The 13,923-nt window shown below is 43.9% G+C and overlaps 1 protein-coding gene across 1 annotated transcript in view; it reads right to left on the bottom strand.

Annotated features, from left to right (window-relative positions):
* ADD2 (adducin 2) overlaps positions 1-7,072 on the bottom strand; it is a 103,698-nt gene extending 96,626 nt beyond the window's left edge. Inside the window, exon 1 of the mRNA XM_059187989.1 lies at positions 6,646-7,072. The gene's annotated coding sequence lies outside the window, so the exon portion shown is untranslated. The remainder of the gene's footprint in view (positions 1-6,645) is intronic.
* Between the last annotated feature and the right edge of the window lie 6,851 nt (positions 7,073-13,923).

Genomic DNA, 13,923 nt, shown 5'->3' on the forward strand with positions numbered 1-13,923 from the left:
AGGAAGATGTAAAGGTAAAGAATTTGGGTTTTATTCCAAGAGTAGAGGATTGTCAAGATTCAATTTCTGTTTCAGAAAGATCACTGTAGATTGATGGAAGGAGTTTGAGTTCAAGGTAGGCAAGATAAGTGGGAAGATCCAGAGGAATTCAAGAGGGACTGATGAAACCCAAGCCCAAGCAAACTAGCCCCTGCAGGATGAAAGGCAACCTCATCAACACAGAGACCAAATGTCTAGCTGGGCCTCATGGAAGCTACCAGAACAAGAATCACTTGGCCACCTCAAGAAAACCAAGTGGCTTCTTCTCTAAATTGGCTAGGGGAGCAGGGGAATGACTTATTAACGCCCTCATGTCTGTTTTTTCTGTTTGTTCATTTTCTTTTGGATGGTGTTGGGGGGGGGGCGGGAACTGGTTTTTGTGTTTTACCTCCTCACCCTGACTCCCCCTCCCTGTTTGGCCTCATATGGACACCCTGCCCTGAGATCCTAAGTCCTCACAGGTCTATGCCTATTCAATCAGCTGTCTGCAGGGGGGGGAAGGCATGGGTGAAGGATGTCAATGGTCCTTAAAGCTGCCACTCACAGTAGTCAAAGGCATTTTCTCCTTGGCTTGGTAAGTACTTTCAAGGCTGGGCCCAGGAAGACCGTTCCAGATATCATATGGAGCACTGATATTTGCTTTCTGACAACCGCATCCTAAATTCCCTAGCCTCCAGGTCCTGCCTGGGTTGCTTAGGGGGTCCTCTGTCAGACCAAGCACACTAGAGATATTTACAGCTGGGTCAAGTGACATTTATTTATGTACTTTATTTTCAGCTCTAACTGTTGGGGGTGATCAGAACTGACCTGGTTTGAAGCTTGCTATCTTAAAGCCCCACATTATTCAGGGGTCCCTCAGCACACATCAGGATTGGGGGTCCAGTTACTCAAGGTGGAAGGTGCCGATAAAGTTCCTAAAGCCCTCTGATTATTACCCCCATCTTCCCCCTGACCACACCCTAGCACATCCAGGTCTGGTGCATTGAGCCTGAGTATTTTTCTAGGACTCAACTGGAAGAATATCCCTGCTTCCTCTGGGGAGGGCCCCTGTTGACTCATGGGCTGGTTGATCTTGGTTGGCACCATCTCTACCATATCTTCTAGAGAGTCCTTGAAGAATCTAGGCCCTTTGTTATCTCTCTCTTCTCTGCAACTAAAATAGATCTGTCTTCCTTTGCCTGGCATGTCCTGGTTTTAGCATGAAATGTCCCCCATCCCAAAAAAGCCATCAGTCCCTGGCAACCAGGGCCCTAAGTAACACAGCAGCAAATAAAACCTGTGTGTAATAGAATACAATATAAATGCATAGTTTTATGATAGGTATATATTAAAAGGAAAGCTATCAAAAACAATTATAGTGGGAGACTGTCATAATTTTGTAATCTTTGACAGATCACTTAAGTACAAAGAAAACTTAAGAACAGGGGCTCCTGGGTGGCTCAGTGGGTGAAAGCCTCTGTCTTCGGCTCAGGTCATGATCCCAGGGTCCTGGGATCAAGCCCCATGTCGGGCTCTCTGCTCAGCAGGGAGCCTGCTTCCCCCTCTCTCTCTCTGCCTGCCTCTCTGCCTACTTGTGATCTCTGTCTGTCAAATAAATAAAATCTTTAAAAAAAAGGAAAACTTACAAACAGATTTGAACAATATAATCAGTAAACTCATTTTAAACTATACAATTGAACACTGTAGTTCACAGAGAAAAGACTCTTTTCACCTCATTTAGCAACATTGGCAAACCTCTCAGATGTAGTTTACTATGGAAGTTAGGTCAGGATGAATCTTTGCTGGAACCTTGCCATTCCATAGGTGCTCTACGAGTATGGGGGACTTTGATGTTGTTGTTGTAAGCAGAGGCAGTTTTTGGTATTATGGTCTTAAAATTCTTTCAAGTTAAACCTATGGTAGCCAAGGTATACAGAGTAAAATATTAGGGCTGCAATCTCTCTTCTAGAGATTCAAAATTCTATTTCAAACATCTTGGGTGTGTCTTTGTCTACAGTCCAAAATGCTTCCACTATACAGAAATCTTTTTTTTTTAAGATTTTATTTATTTGACAGAGATCACAAGTAGGCAGAGAGGCAGGCAGGCATAGAAAGGGGGAAACAGGCTTCCTGATGAGCAGAGCCTGATGCAGGGCTCGATCTCAGGACCCTGAGATCATGACCTGAGCTGCAGGCAGAGGCTTAACCCACTGAGCCACCCAGGCACCCCTACAGAAATCTCTTTTGAAGGAAAAAATCTCTTATGGACCCAAGGTTGACCTACGTCACATTTATTAAAATGTAACTTAAATAAGTACACTCATAAAGACCAGTTAAAAACACTCAGGCATTACAGCTTTCATATAACTAAAATGCCAAAATAAATTTATGAATAAATGCAACTATAAAACTTTAAAATGTCAAATACATAAAGTTATCTTCTTGCAACAGATGATATTGTTTTGTTGGAATTAAAACTCCATTTTGGGTTTATCAACAGAAAGATATAGTCTCGGGTCTAGTTACTACATGTTATCACTCTCTGAATTTTGGCTTCAATTATACCAACGGGGGCAACTAATAAAGCATGTAGGCAAAATAATATTAGTAACCTCAAAAATGTGTTTGCTACCTTGAAGATAATCAGATATCATAATTTAAAATTCTTCTAAAAACCATCCTGAGATGCTTACCTAAATGGGTGCCATTTTATACTAATAAAAATAGTAACTAACATCACTAACATCTACTGAACTTTACTATATGCTCCAAGTCTTTCACATGTAGTGACTCTAATCCTTGCAATGTCACTATGAAATCAATACCATGTATTTATCTCCATAGTTTCAAAAGAAACTGAGGATCACAGAGGTTGAGTAACTTGCCCAAGTTTCACAGCTAGTAAGTAGAAAAATGAATTTGAAGTCAGACAGTCTGGCTCCACTCAATCATTACACCAAATTACCGGTCTCATTGTTTTGGACACAAGGTAGTTATTGGAGGTTACTAAATCTGCATCAAATTTAGATCTAATCCAATTATTGCTGAAACTAGCAACAGGAACTCTGTCATTGTGTTTTCACTACAACACCTGCTGCTAATAAGTTCCTGCAACTTAGTGACTATGACTATGACTATGACTAGCATGAGAGCAACAGTCTTTGACAATATAGTGCTGATCCCAGGAATTGTTCTTTTTTTTTTTTTTAAATTTTATTTATTTATTTGACAGACAGAGATCACAAGTAGGCAGAGAGGCAGGCAGAGAGGTGGGGGGAGACAGGCTCCCCACTGAGCAGAGTCGGATGTAAGGCTTGATCCCAAGACCCTGAGATCATGACCTGAGCCGAAGGCAGAGGCTTTAATCCACTGAGCCACCCAGGTGCCCCCCAGGAATTGTTCTTCTGAGTCTGACGAGCCTGTGCCCTGTGGGGACTCACCGTTCTCTCCATGTACCTCTAGTTAAACTCCTCTCTGCCTCATGACCTGAGCCACCAGGCCTGCTCCTGGCTCACATGAAAAGACACAGAGGCAAATACAGGCCCTACCATTGGCTTTGGAGTTGCCATCAAGATAATACAGAACACATTTTATTACTAATTATTTAAGATTATCACTGAAGTAAAACTGCTAATTTTAGAGAAGACACAGATCCCTCAAAATGTGTATATCTCAGAACCCCAGTGGTCTGAGAGACCCATGAGTGATATAAACTCACACTGAGGAACACTTTAAAAACATGGTTTGGGGCACCTGTGTGGCTCAGAGGGTTAAGCCTCTGTCTTCAGCTCAGGTCATGATCTCAGGGTCCGGGGATCAAGGCCAGCTTTGAGCTCTCTGCTCAATGGGGAGCCTGCTTCCCCCTCTCTCTCTGCCTGCTGCTCTGCCTACTTGTGATCTCTCTCTCTCTGTGTCAAATAAATATATAAAATCTTAAAAAAAAAACAAACAACAGCAGTATGTATCCCTCCTTGTATCTGACAAGAACATGACTGAAGCCACCATTCCAAACACTGTTATATTTTCGAAGAGTTCTTTTCTGCTCTTAGAATCAAGAACTATTGTGCTTCAGTTACATTTTTGTTTTGTGTTTTATGTTCTGGACATGTGACATTCTGTGTTTCATACTTTTTCTGCATAGCTCTCAGAATGATCTGTGATTATACATTCATTTACAGAGTTTCCAGATGAATGTCAGTTCCTCTCCTTCATCGCTAAGTGCTGTCAAGACAGAGACCATGTCTGCCCTGCACCCTTCACAGAACCTGGCACATAGTAGGGCCTCACTGAGTGTTTGTTAAATGAAGAAATGGGTGGATGAGTCAATAAATAAATAAACACATGAGTCATGGGTTGGTCAGTTCTTGTTCGGTGACATGCTGGAAAGTTTAGAGTTGGATTTGTTTACTTTCATAACAAGTACAGGGGGTCTTATGCTTGTATTTTTGTATTAGTTTCATTCTTAATACCATTTTATATCTCTATCCTTAGTCTTCTTTTTTCTTTGTCATTTACTTCTAAGTTAGTCTCCCTTGGTATGGTTTATGAAGACCAATAAACTGTCTTAGATTTCTTGTAGAACAAGGTAGATAAATACATTTATCAAAGTCTTTCCAACATACTTTTGAAACCTTAACACTGAATTCTGTCCCAACAAACATATGTCATCACCTGTAAACTCTTAGAGAATAGCTGTGATGTGCTAATTCTAGCGCCATCCTAACATTTAAAGCCAACTCAACTCAAGCCCAGAAACCACATGTGGTGCGTCATTTCAGGCAGTGCTATGTATTTTGTATGTACAAACAGATTTTTAATAAGGTTAAGCAATTGGACAAGAAAGAATATATGGCTTCCTACAAACTGTATGGATTTGGGATCAAAGATTTTAGTGGTTCTCCAAAATATATTGAAATTACAAAAATAAAAGGTTTGCTATTAGGGGTGGAGAGATGAAAAGTGGACAGGGGTGGGGAAAGAGACAGGTCTGGGCAAGATCCTGGTCCCTACCCACTGACAAAAGTCTGATCACAGAATGAAGGTAGAACATTATAAAGCAAAAATATTAAATGATCTAAATCCCTCGGTAAAATCTAACATAGACTATTCATATGCTAGTGGCCAGAGTGACTTGCAAGTCTGAAACTTCAGCTAACTGCTCTTAATCATTTAAACCATTTTCATTTCAGATGTTTACCAATTCTCTCTTAAAATGAAACCCAATGTTTAAATCCCTTTAACGAGGCCACCCCTACACGTTAAACATGCATCTCATGCATGTACCTTAACTAGACCCACACACTAGATGTGAAAGGAGTTGGGTCTGCCCTCTCCAATCACTCGCTCCCACCAGGATGTCAGATTACCCTCTCCTTTGGGCTTAGTCAGAAAGCACAAAATGTCCATTTAGCAAACTGAGATTTGATTTCTATTATTAATAAGGCTCATTTGAGTCAGTTGAATCTCAGACAACAAACTGCAAGAGGCAAGAGTGGGTGTAAAGAAACAGATGGGTAATAATCATGTGTCACAGATAAATGACAATTTTTTAAAAGAATTTGATAGGGTGTGGGCTGGGGCTTTTTTTCCCCCCTTCCCTTTTCTCTCTCTCTCCCCCTCCCTCCCTCCCTCCCTCTCTCTCCTGGGGCTTTCTCTCTCGGTCTTTCTTTCTCCCTCTCTTTGGCGAGGGGTGGAGATTATAGAAGAAAGGGAAGGGGGAGAAAAAGCAAGACAATAGGCTAGACCGAGCGCCTGATCGGCATCCTAAAGCAGTCTGCCCCGCCCCCACTCCATCCCAAACCTATCACCTGGTAGCTCAGTGGTTGTGATTTCAAAATTGGAAGAAGCTGCCCGCCCCCCACCCCACCACCCGGCCTCCCGGACCAAGGGTGGTCTCCAACCGGGGGCAGAGGAGGGGAGAGGAGGCAGGAAAATAGAGGGGAGGGAAGATGAAAGCTAAGGGAGGAGCAGACTGGCAAGACCTCTTGGGGACAGTGGCCCTTTTTCCCTCCAAAGTGGTGGAGTGGCATAAAAATCCAGATCCACTGGGGCCCGCTCACGTGCCAGCTCCCCTGCTCCAAATGCAGGCCGCCGCCGATGCCGCACCTGCTGCCTCGCAGCTGCGGCAGAGCGCCCCGCCTCGAGCCTTGACGACGCCCGGGGGACGCGCCCAGCCCGCCGAGCACCCCTCACCGCTTCCCGGGAGGGCGGCGGCCAAGCAGGAAGGTTAGGGAGGGGCAGCCCCCGTGAAGCGACGCTTGCCGCCCGCCAGCCCTGACCCAGAAGAATGCCCCACCTGTCAGGCGTGGCGCTCGGAGCGAGTGCGTCCCACCGTCCCCACGCAGAGGCCAGCCCTACTCAGCCCCGGAGGATCTTTCCGAAGATCCTCCAATTTTACATCATCCACAGAAACCTTTAGACACAAAACGCACAGCTGTGGGGAAGGGCGGCATCACTCACACACACACACACACACACACACACACACACACACACTAGCAGACCCTTGACAATCGGGACCAACCAGCTCGCGCACGGTGGACGGACGGTTGCCGTAGGGGTCTCAAATTCCATCAAAAGAAACAAAACCAAGGCAAGCCACGACGCCCATTCCCAAGCCGGACTTACCTCCTGCACAGCATCTTATCCATCCCTGGTCTTCCACGGTGGGTTGCTGTTTTGCTTTGTTGTCTTTTCCTGTGGGTGTCTGCTTAATAAACGCACCCAGCTAATCTGCAGAGCAACGTTTTCTTCCCATCCTGCAGCCCCACACTTGTCAGAGCTGCCTGGAATTCCACCAGCAATACAGCTTCCCCGCGTCAGCGGTGATTACAGACAACAGAAGCCGCTACTTCTTGACAAAAGGCTGTCGTTCACGCTCGTCCCTTACAGCCCTGCGGTCAGAATTAAATCCATTTCCCGCACAAGGCTGGGAGGAAATGAGAGCTCTCTTGGCCGTGCGCGCTGACAAAAGGACGCCTGGCGGCGCCCACAGCGCCCCCTCTAGCGGGCCGCTGCCCGGCTGCCCCAGGGCCGCGATGCTGCAGTGCCCCCACCCGCAATGCCCGCCGCCCGCGCTGCCGCAGTCCCACCGCCCGGCCTCTGCCCACGTCCACTCGGGCACTACGAACTTAGCCAAGAGCTAGTATGAGGATTTTGTTACTAGGAAGGAAATCTGAAACGTGACCTTCATTTAACGATATATTCTCCCTAGGATTTAAAAAAAAAAAAAAAAGTCCTACAGCTGAAATATTTATTGCCTGGGAAATCTGCCTTTAGAAAATTAACTATTAGGGGTTTTAATAGCAATTGTTGACCATTTGAATCTGAGCCCAAATTATCCCTATTCTAATTCTTCTACTATAGCAAAATTTTTTGTTGTCCTGCGGTCTGGGACTGTGCGCCCAGCTCCCTCCAATTCTCATTACTTTTCTCCTCTCACCCCTCTCCTCATCCCAGAGGGAACAGGTGTTTAGTGAATAGGGAACTGGGTGGAGAACCAGAATACTTGATTACAGTCTCAGACCTGCCATTAACTAGCTGTGTGACTTTGATGAAATCACTTAACCTTTCTGGGCAATACTGTCTCAGTCTGTAAAATGACAGCATACCTAAAGCATCTTCCACTTCTACTTTCTGACAGTTTCTCTCAATATGCCCTCAGACTAGGAATATCATGTGGTAGCTTAGGACTTTAGAAACCACTCCCCCCACCCAGCCCCACCAGCTTCCCCAAATCAGCATTCACTCCACATGGTTTTGTTTTTGTTTTTTTGTTTTAATGTTGATTGCAGGGCAAGTATGGCTTCCAGAAAAGCTCCTGGTCATTTCCCCCAACCCGATCATGGCTCCTCTGCTCATTCTAGCTCTAGGCCACCACCACCGTTAGATGCTCCCATAAAACCCACGAATCTCCATCACAGGCCTGCCACAGAAACAATTTCTGGAGGTGGGCCTAGGAAGCTTTTTATTTAACAAGCATCCCTAGTAATTCCTTTGTACTCTGACATGTAAGAAATGCCACTCTATGTGAGCTACTCCTGGTGTGGAAAAAGAGAAGATGGCCACCACAACCACCCAAGAACTGGCCAATACTCCATCTCAGATGCTTTAGCTCTTCCAGCCCCTCCATCCCCCAGTCTCTATCCCCTCCTTTCTTACCCAGAGCTTCTCACTCACTCCCATTTCACTTTCAGAATTGCTGAGTCCACAAGCTTTTTCCCCATTCTCCTGTCAAAACCTGCTAGAATTATAAGCAGCTGAGTCACGAAGATCCAAGTTCCGTCTGGCCAGCACCAGGAAGTCATGTGTTTATTGAGACACTTCAGGTGGCTATGCATTATTGGTGCTGAGGGAGGATATCTAGGGAGTTAAGAACATCTCCTCCAGAGCCCTGAAATTATAGTTATGGTGGGCCCTTTTCGGAAATAGAATCCATAAAGGGAATAGAGAATTTTTGTTTAGTCCAGAAATAGCAGGCTTCATAAATCCCCTTAGTCATCTCCATCACTCAAAAATTTCTCTTCCTGATGTATTATTTAGCTTTCTCAAACTAGTAATTGCAAACTCTTGGTGGCTCCTGCCAGTGTTCTGAAGGCTTTACATCCATTTTTATTCATTTAATCCTCACAAGAACTCCATAAAGACAGTACTATCATTATCCCATTTTACAGTTGAAGAGATTGACACACAGAGAGGTAACTGACCAAAGGTCACACAGCTAGTGAGTGGTTGAGCAAAGATTCAAACACACACAATACGGCTCCACAGCTTATAAGCCCTAACCACTACCCTGCACATGGCTTCTGGAAGGAGATGAAAAAAAAAATTAACTTTAAAATGCAGAACAAGGGGGCTCCTGGGTGGCTCAGTCATTAGGTGTCTGCCTTCGGTTCGGATCAGGATCCCAGGGTCCAGGGACCAAGCCCCGCATTGGGCTCCTTGTTCAGTGGGAAGCCTTCTTCTCCCTCTCCTGCTCCCCCCGTTTGTGTTCCCTCTCTTGCTGTGTCTCTCTCTGTCAAATAAAATCTTTTTTAAAAATGCAGAACTAGTACAAGACACTGATAAAGTTGATAAGGCTGATATATTCCTTTCCCCAAAAAGTGATTCTGCTCTTCTGGTCATCACAGTTAAAAAAAAAAAAAAAAAAAAATCCGCCATCTTCTCTTATATGCTGTCTGCATGTGACAAGTGCTGGAAAGATTAATGCCATCCTGTGGCTATAGGAATTCTTCAAATATCAGATAGGAAGCAAGACTTCAGTATATAAATTTCCATATTAAGGAAATTTATATATTTATAAATATAATATTATATTATAATATTAAGAACCTATATGGAATTTTAGTTGAAGTTCTCGAAGTTCTCACTCAATTCCAAATTCACCTTGAAATCTTACAAAAGGAACAAGAACTGCAGCTGACCCCACAGGCTATCCTGGGAAGATCATAAGAATTCAGAGTCCCTACCACAGAAAACCCAAGATGCCTAGCCCTTAACTAGGGACAGGAAAGCACAGAAGAATCCATGTCAAGTCCAGAAAATCACATCTGACTAGCCCCCAATGACCACATCAAATAAATTTTAATAAATTTTAGTTTAAAATTAGATTTTCTGACTGATTTGCAGTAAAATTATTTCTAATCCTGAGGTCTCTTGACAAAAAATGTTTCCAGTCAGCAATAACTTATCAAGTGAGCAGATGGCTATGAAATAGACTATAGTGCCTCCACCTCCTGGTATTCATGTCCTTGTGTAATCCCCTCCCTCTTAGGTGTCACAGGACCTGTGATTTGATCCTAACCAACAGAATACAGCAAAGGGGATGGGATATCGTTTCTGTGATTGCCTTACATAAGATTCTTCATCTTGCTGACTTTCTTGATTGCCTTCTTGGTTTGTATGCTTTGATTAAGTAGCAATGCTAAGAAGAGCTATACAACAAGGAACTATAGGTGATACCTGGTCAACCACCAGCTAAAACATCAGTCCATAAGTCCTAGAGGAATGAACTTGGAAGCAGACCCTTCCCCAGTCAAGCCTTCAGCTGACACCCCAGCCCAGACTAACATCTTGATTTCTGCCTTGAGAGTGAGCTTAAAGCAGAAGACCCAGCTAAGCCATGCCCAGGTGTGACTCCTCATCCACTGAAATGGTGAGATAATGAATGTGTTAAGTTACTATGTTTGTAGTAATTTGTTACACAGCAATATATAACTAATACAGTGCCTTAGCACTCTCCAGGTACAAGCATAGTTATAGATGGCCTTCTCTAGGGCATGTCAAAGGTGCTGGAGGGATTGACACCCCAGAGGATCAGCTCTCAAACAATGACCATCAAGAGTTGAGGAACAGCCTGGCTCCCTCATTCCTAAATGTTGGAAGGACACCTCTGAAGCATGTTGTACATAGTCTTCCAGAGTGCCTCAGCAGGACTAAGACCCAGTGGCCCACAGCAGCAACCTGCCCAGTCATGCATCTTTCATAGTCTGGCTTTTCTCCCCTATATTACTTCCCCACTATCCTACTGGTAGTTCCTGGGCTTGTCTCCCAAATAAACTATAAATCATAGCCTACTTTGAGGGAAATCAAATTTAAGAAGGGAGGAAATACAGTGCTTTCAAAGCAAGACCAATGATAAATTCCAAGTCTAGGTTTCCTGAAGATGCCCCTCTCCAAGCAGGCGAAAGTACAGCCAACCTGTGGCTGAGGCCTGCTGTGGAAAGAAAATGAACTGGGAGTCCAGGACCTGGGGCTCCAGCCTCACTCCTAGTGACTGTGTGCACTGAGGAAGAACTGACCCAGGTTTCACTTTCTAGCTGTATAATAAGGGTAACAGCCCTTGCCCTCTGCTGTGGGTTGAATGGTGTTCCCCCTACCAAACCCCTGTCGCCAATTGCTATGTTGAAGACCTAACCTCCAGAACCTCAAAATGTGACTATAATTGGAGATGGGGTCTTCAAAGAGATAACGGAGATAAATCAATGAGATGTTTAAAAGATTAAAAAATTAGGTGATGTGGATAGGTCCTAATCCAATAGGATGGGTATATTTATAAGAGGAAATGTGGACATGACTGGCACAGACAGAAGACCATGTGAAGGCACAGGGAGATGTCAACCACCCACAGCCAAGGAGAGGAAAACCAACTCTCTTGATACCCTGACTTCTTGATCTCGGTAAACTTCTGGTTCAAGTCACCCAGTAATTTGTTAGGACAACCCTAGAAAACTAAATCTCCTACCATCCAGGGTTGTCATGCAGACAAATTAGGATACCAAATGTAAGTACTTAGTCTTATTACTGATCAGAATGAGACAATCAGCAGCCCTAACCCCAGGGAAGAACCATATAGGGCAGGGTGGTAAAGCGGCACCCACAGCTGGTAGAAAGGTCCCAGACTCCAGAGGAAAGGTAATTCCTATTATAAAGTGGCAGAGAGCTTGGCTAAATTGTGTCCTAGTGTTCTATAGAAGGTAGAACTTACAAGTGATAAAATCAGGTATTTTACAGGAGAGATTTCTAAGCAAAATAGTGTAAGTGCAACTAGGGTCCTTCTTACTGCTTATAGTAAAATACAAGAGGAGAGATGAATTAAAGGAAGAATCATTAAACACAAAGGAATCAGAGCTTGAAGACTGGAAAAATTCTCAGCCCATCCATGTTGCCAAAAGTGAAAAACCTTGTTCTGAAGACAGCACTAAGGGTATGGCTGAATAACCATTTGATAAAGAGGTCATGGAGTGTAATTCATGGACTTTATCAGTCATCTTAGCAGAGGCTAGGAATAGAGATGGGTTTTTCCAAAAGAGAGAGTGCTAGATTGAACTAAAGCAGGACATAATGAAAGAAGGCTGTCGAATTCCTTGGATCTTACAGGATGAGACCACAAAGCTACTCAATTGCAAATGTGCACTGCTCTTCCAGGAAAGGGAAGAATGACCCCAAAAATGATTCAGAGATCACCAGGGCTGCCATTCCAACCACAAACCCATGGGTCAGGTTGGCTTCCTCCAGGCTTCAGGGGTCAGGGCCACTGCAAAGCTGTGTAGGGTGATGCTTCCACCTCAGTGGGCCTGGAAGGTAGGACACTGAGCCAAAGAGGGTATAAGGCTTAAGATATAATGGAATTTGCCTTGCCAGGTTTGGGAATTGCCTGGAACCCATCACTTTCTTCTTTCTGATTTCTTCCCTTTGAATGGGAATGTCTGTCCTATGCCTGTTCACCACTGTATTTTGGAAGCACATACTTATCTGGTTTCACAGACTTATGGCTGGAAGAGAATTTCACCTCAGAATGAATCATACCTCAACTCTCACCCATACGTGATTTAGAGGATATTTAGATGAGACTTTGAACTTCAGACTTGAGAACTCATGCTAGAACCAGTTAAGACTTTTGGGGCTGTTGAGTGTATTTTGCATGTGTTAAGAGCATGAACTTTTAGAGTCAGGGGCCAAAAGCCATGGACTGAATTGTGTCCCCCCTCCTCCCCTCCCACCAGATTCATATGTTGAAGCCTAACCCCCAATATGACTGTACTTAGAGATCGGGGTTTTGGGTGGTTGCTAAGGTTAAATGAGGTCATAAGGTTAGGGGTTTGTTTTTGTTTTTGTTTTTGTTTTCTTCTAAAGATTTTATTTATTTTATTTGACAGACAGAGATCACAAGTAGGCAGAGAGGCAGGCAGAGAGAGAGGAGGAAGCAGGCTCCCCGCTGAGCAGAGAGCCCGATGTGGGACTCGATCCCAGGACCCTGAGATCATGACCTGAGCCGAAGGCAGCGGCTTAACCCACTGAGCCACCCAGGCGCCCCAGGTTAGGGTTCTTAATCCAATAGGATTGGTGTCCTTCTATGAGGAAGGGAGACAAGAGTTTGCTCACTCACGCACACCAGTGCTCAGTCTCTCCACCCACTCCCACCCTACCATGTGAAGCCACAGAGAGAAGTCTGTAAACCAGGAAGAACAACCTCACCAGAAACCAAAACCCATCTGATCTTGATCTTGGACTTCTCAGCCTCCAGAACTGCTAAACCATTGTTTAAAGCCACCCAGTACAGGATTTATATTATGTCAGCCCAAGGAGATACACACTTTGTGTCTTGGTTTCTCTACCTGTACAACAGGGACCAGCAGGTCTATCTCATAGGACTGTTATGAGAGCAAGGTAACATATGTAAAGTATGGGAACAGATACAGCATATGTTAAGTGCTAGGTGAGCAATGTTATAAAGATGAAGACTGTCTCTATACTCAGGATTATGGCCTTAGCTGGGTTTTTAGACAGCCTTGAAAACTGTTACTGCCAGTGGCCAAAGCCTACCACTCCATACTCTTCTAGCTTAAGTTTACATTCCTATTAAAGGTTAATTTCCCCAGGAAGGGTAATAGGCACTTATTCCTTAAGTGATGAAAACAGACAGAATGAAAGATATTAGATATAAGTCCTAAAAAGAGGAGAATGGAAGCTGCATAGGGCTGAAGGATAAGCATGAAGGCTGAACACTCTGAGATCTATTTTTTTAAAGCATGAGATTAAGGAAAAAGAGTTGAGTAAGTATGTGACAAGTTAGGGCATTTAAAAGGTAATTGTTAAACTTTGAATTATCACAATTTTTTTAAGAGACTTCAACTTTCAAGACTGCATTTATTTGTCTCTAGAAGGTAGCCCTGGGCTGGCCTTTTCACTTTTCATATTTGGGGGAGCCTGTAACAAAGAAGAGAGTCCCTTATAAATGGCTAAACAATAAAAACAGACAGTACCAAAAGAACTATGTAAGAAATGTTTCATTAGTAACCAAAACTGTTTAAATTGAAAGATATCGGTTTTTACCTATGAAAATTCTATCATATTAATAAATCCCACTGTTAGCAAGGATATAGTGAAATTGGCCCTAAAAGCTGG

This window comes from Mustela lutreola, chromosome 9 (assembly GCF_030435805.1).
Source record: "Mustela lutreola isolate mMusLut2 chromosome 9, mMusLut2.pri, whole genome shotgun sequence".
Lineage (NCBI taxonomy): Eukaryota > Metazoa > Chordata > Mammalia > Carnivora > Mustelidae > Mustela > Mustela lutreola.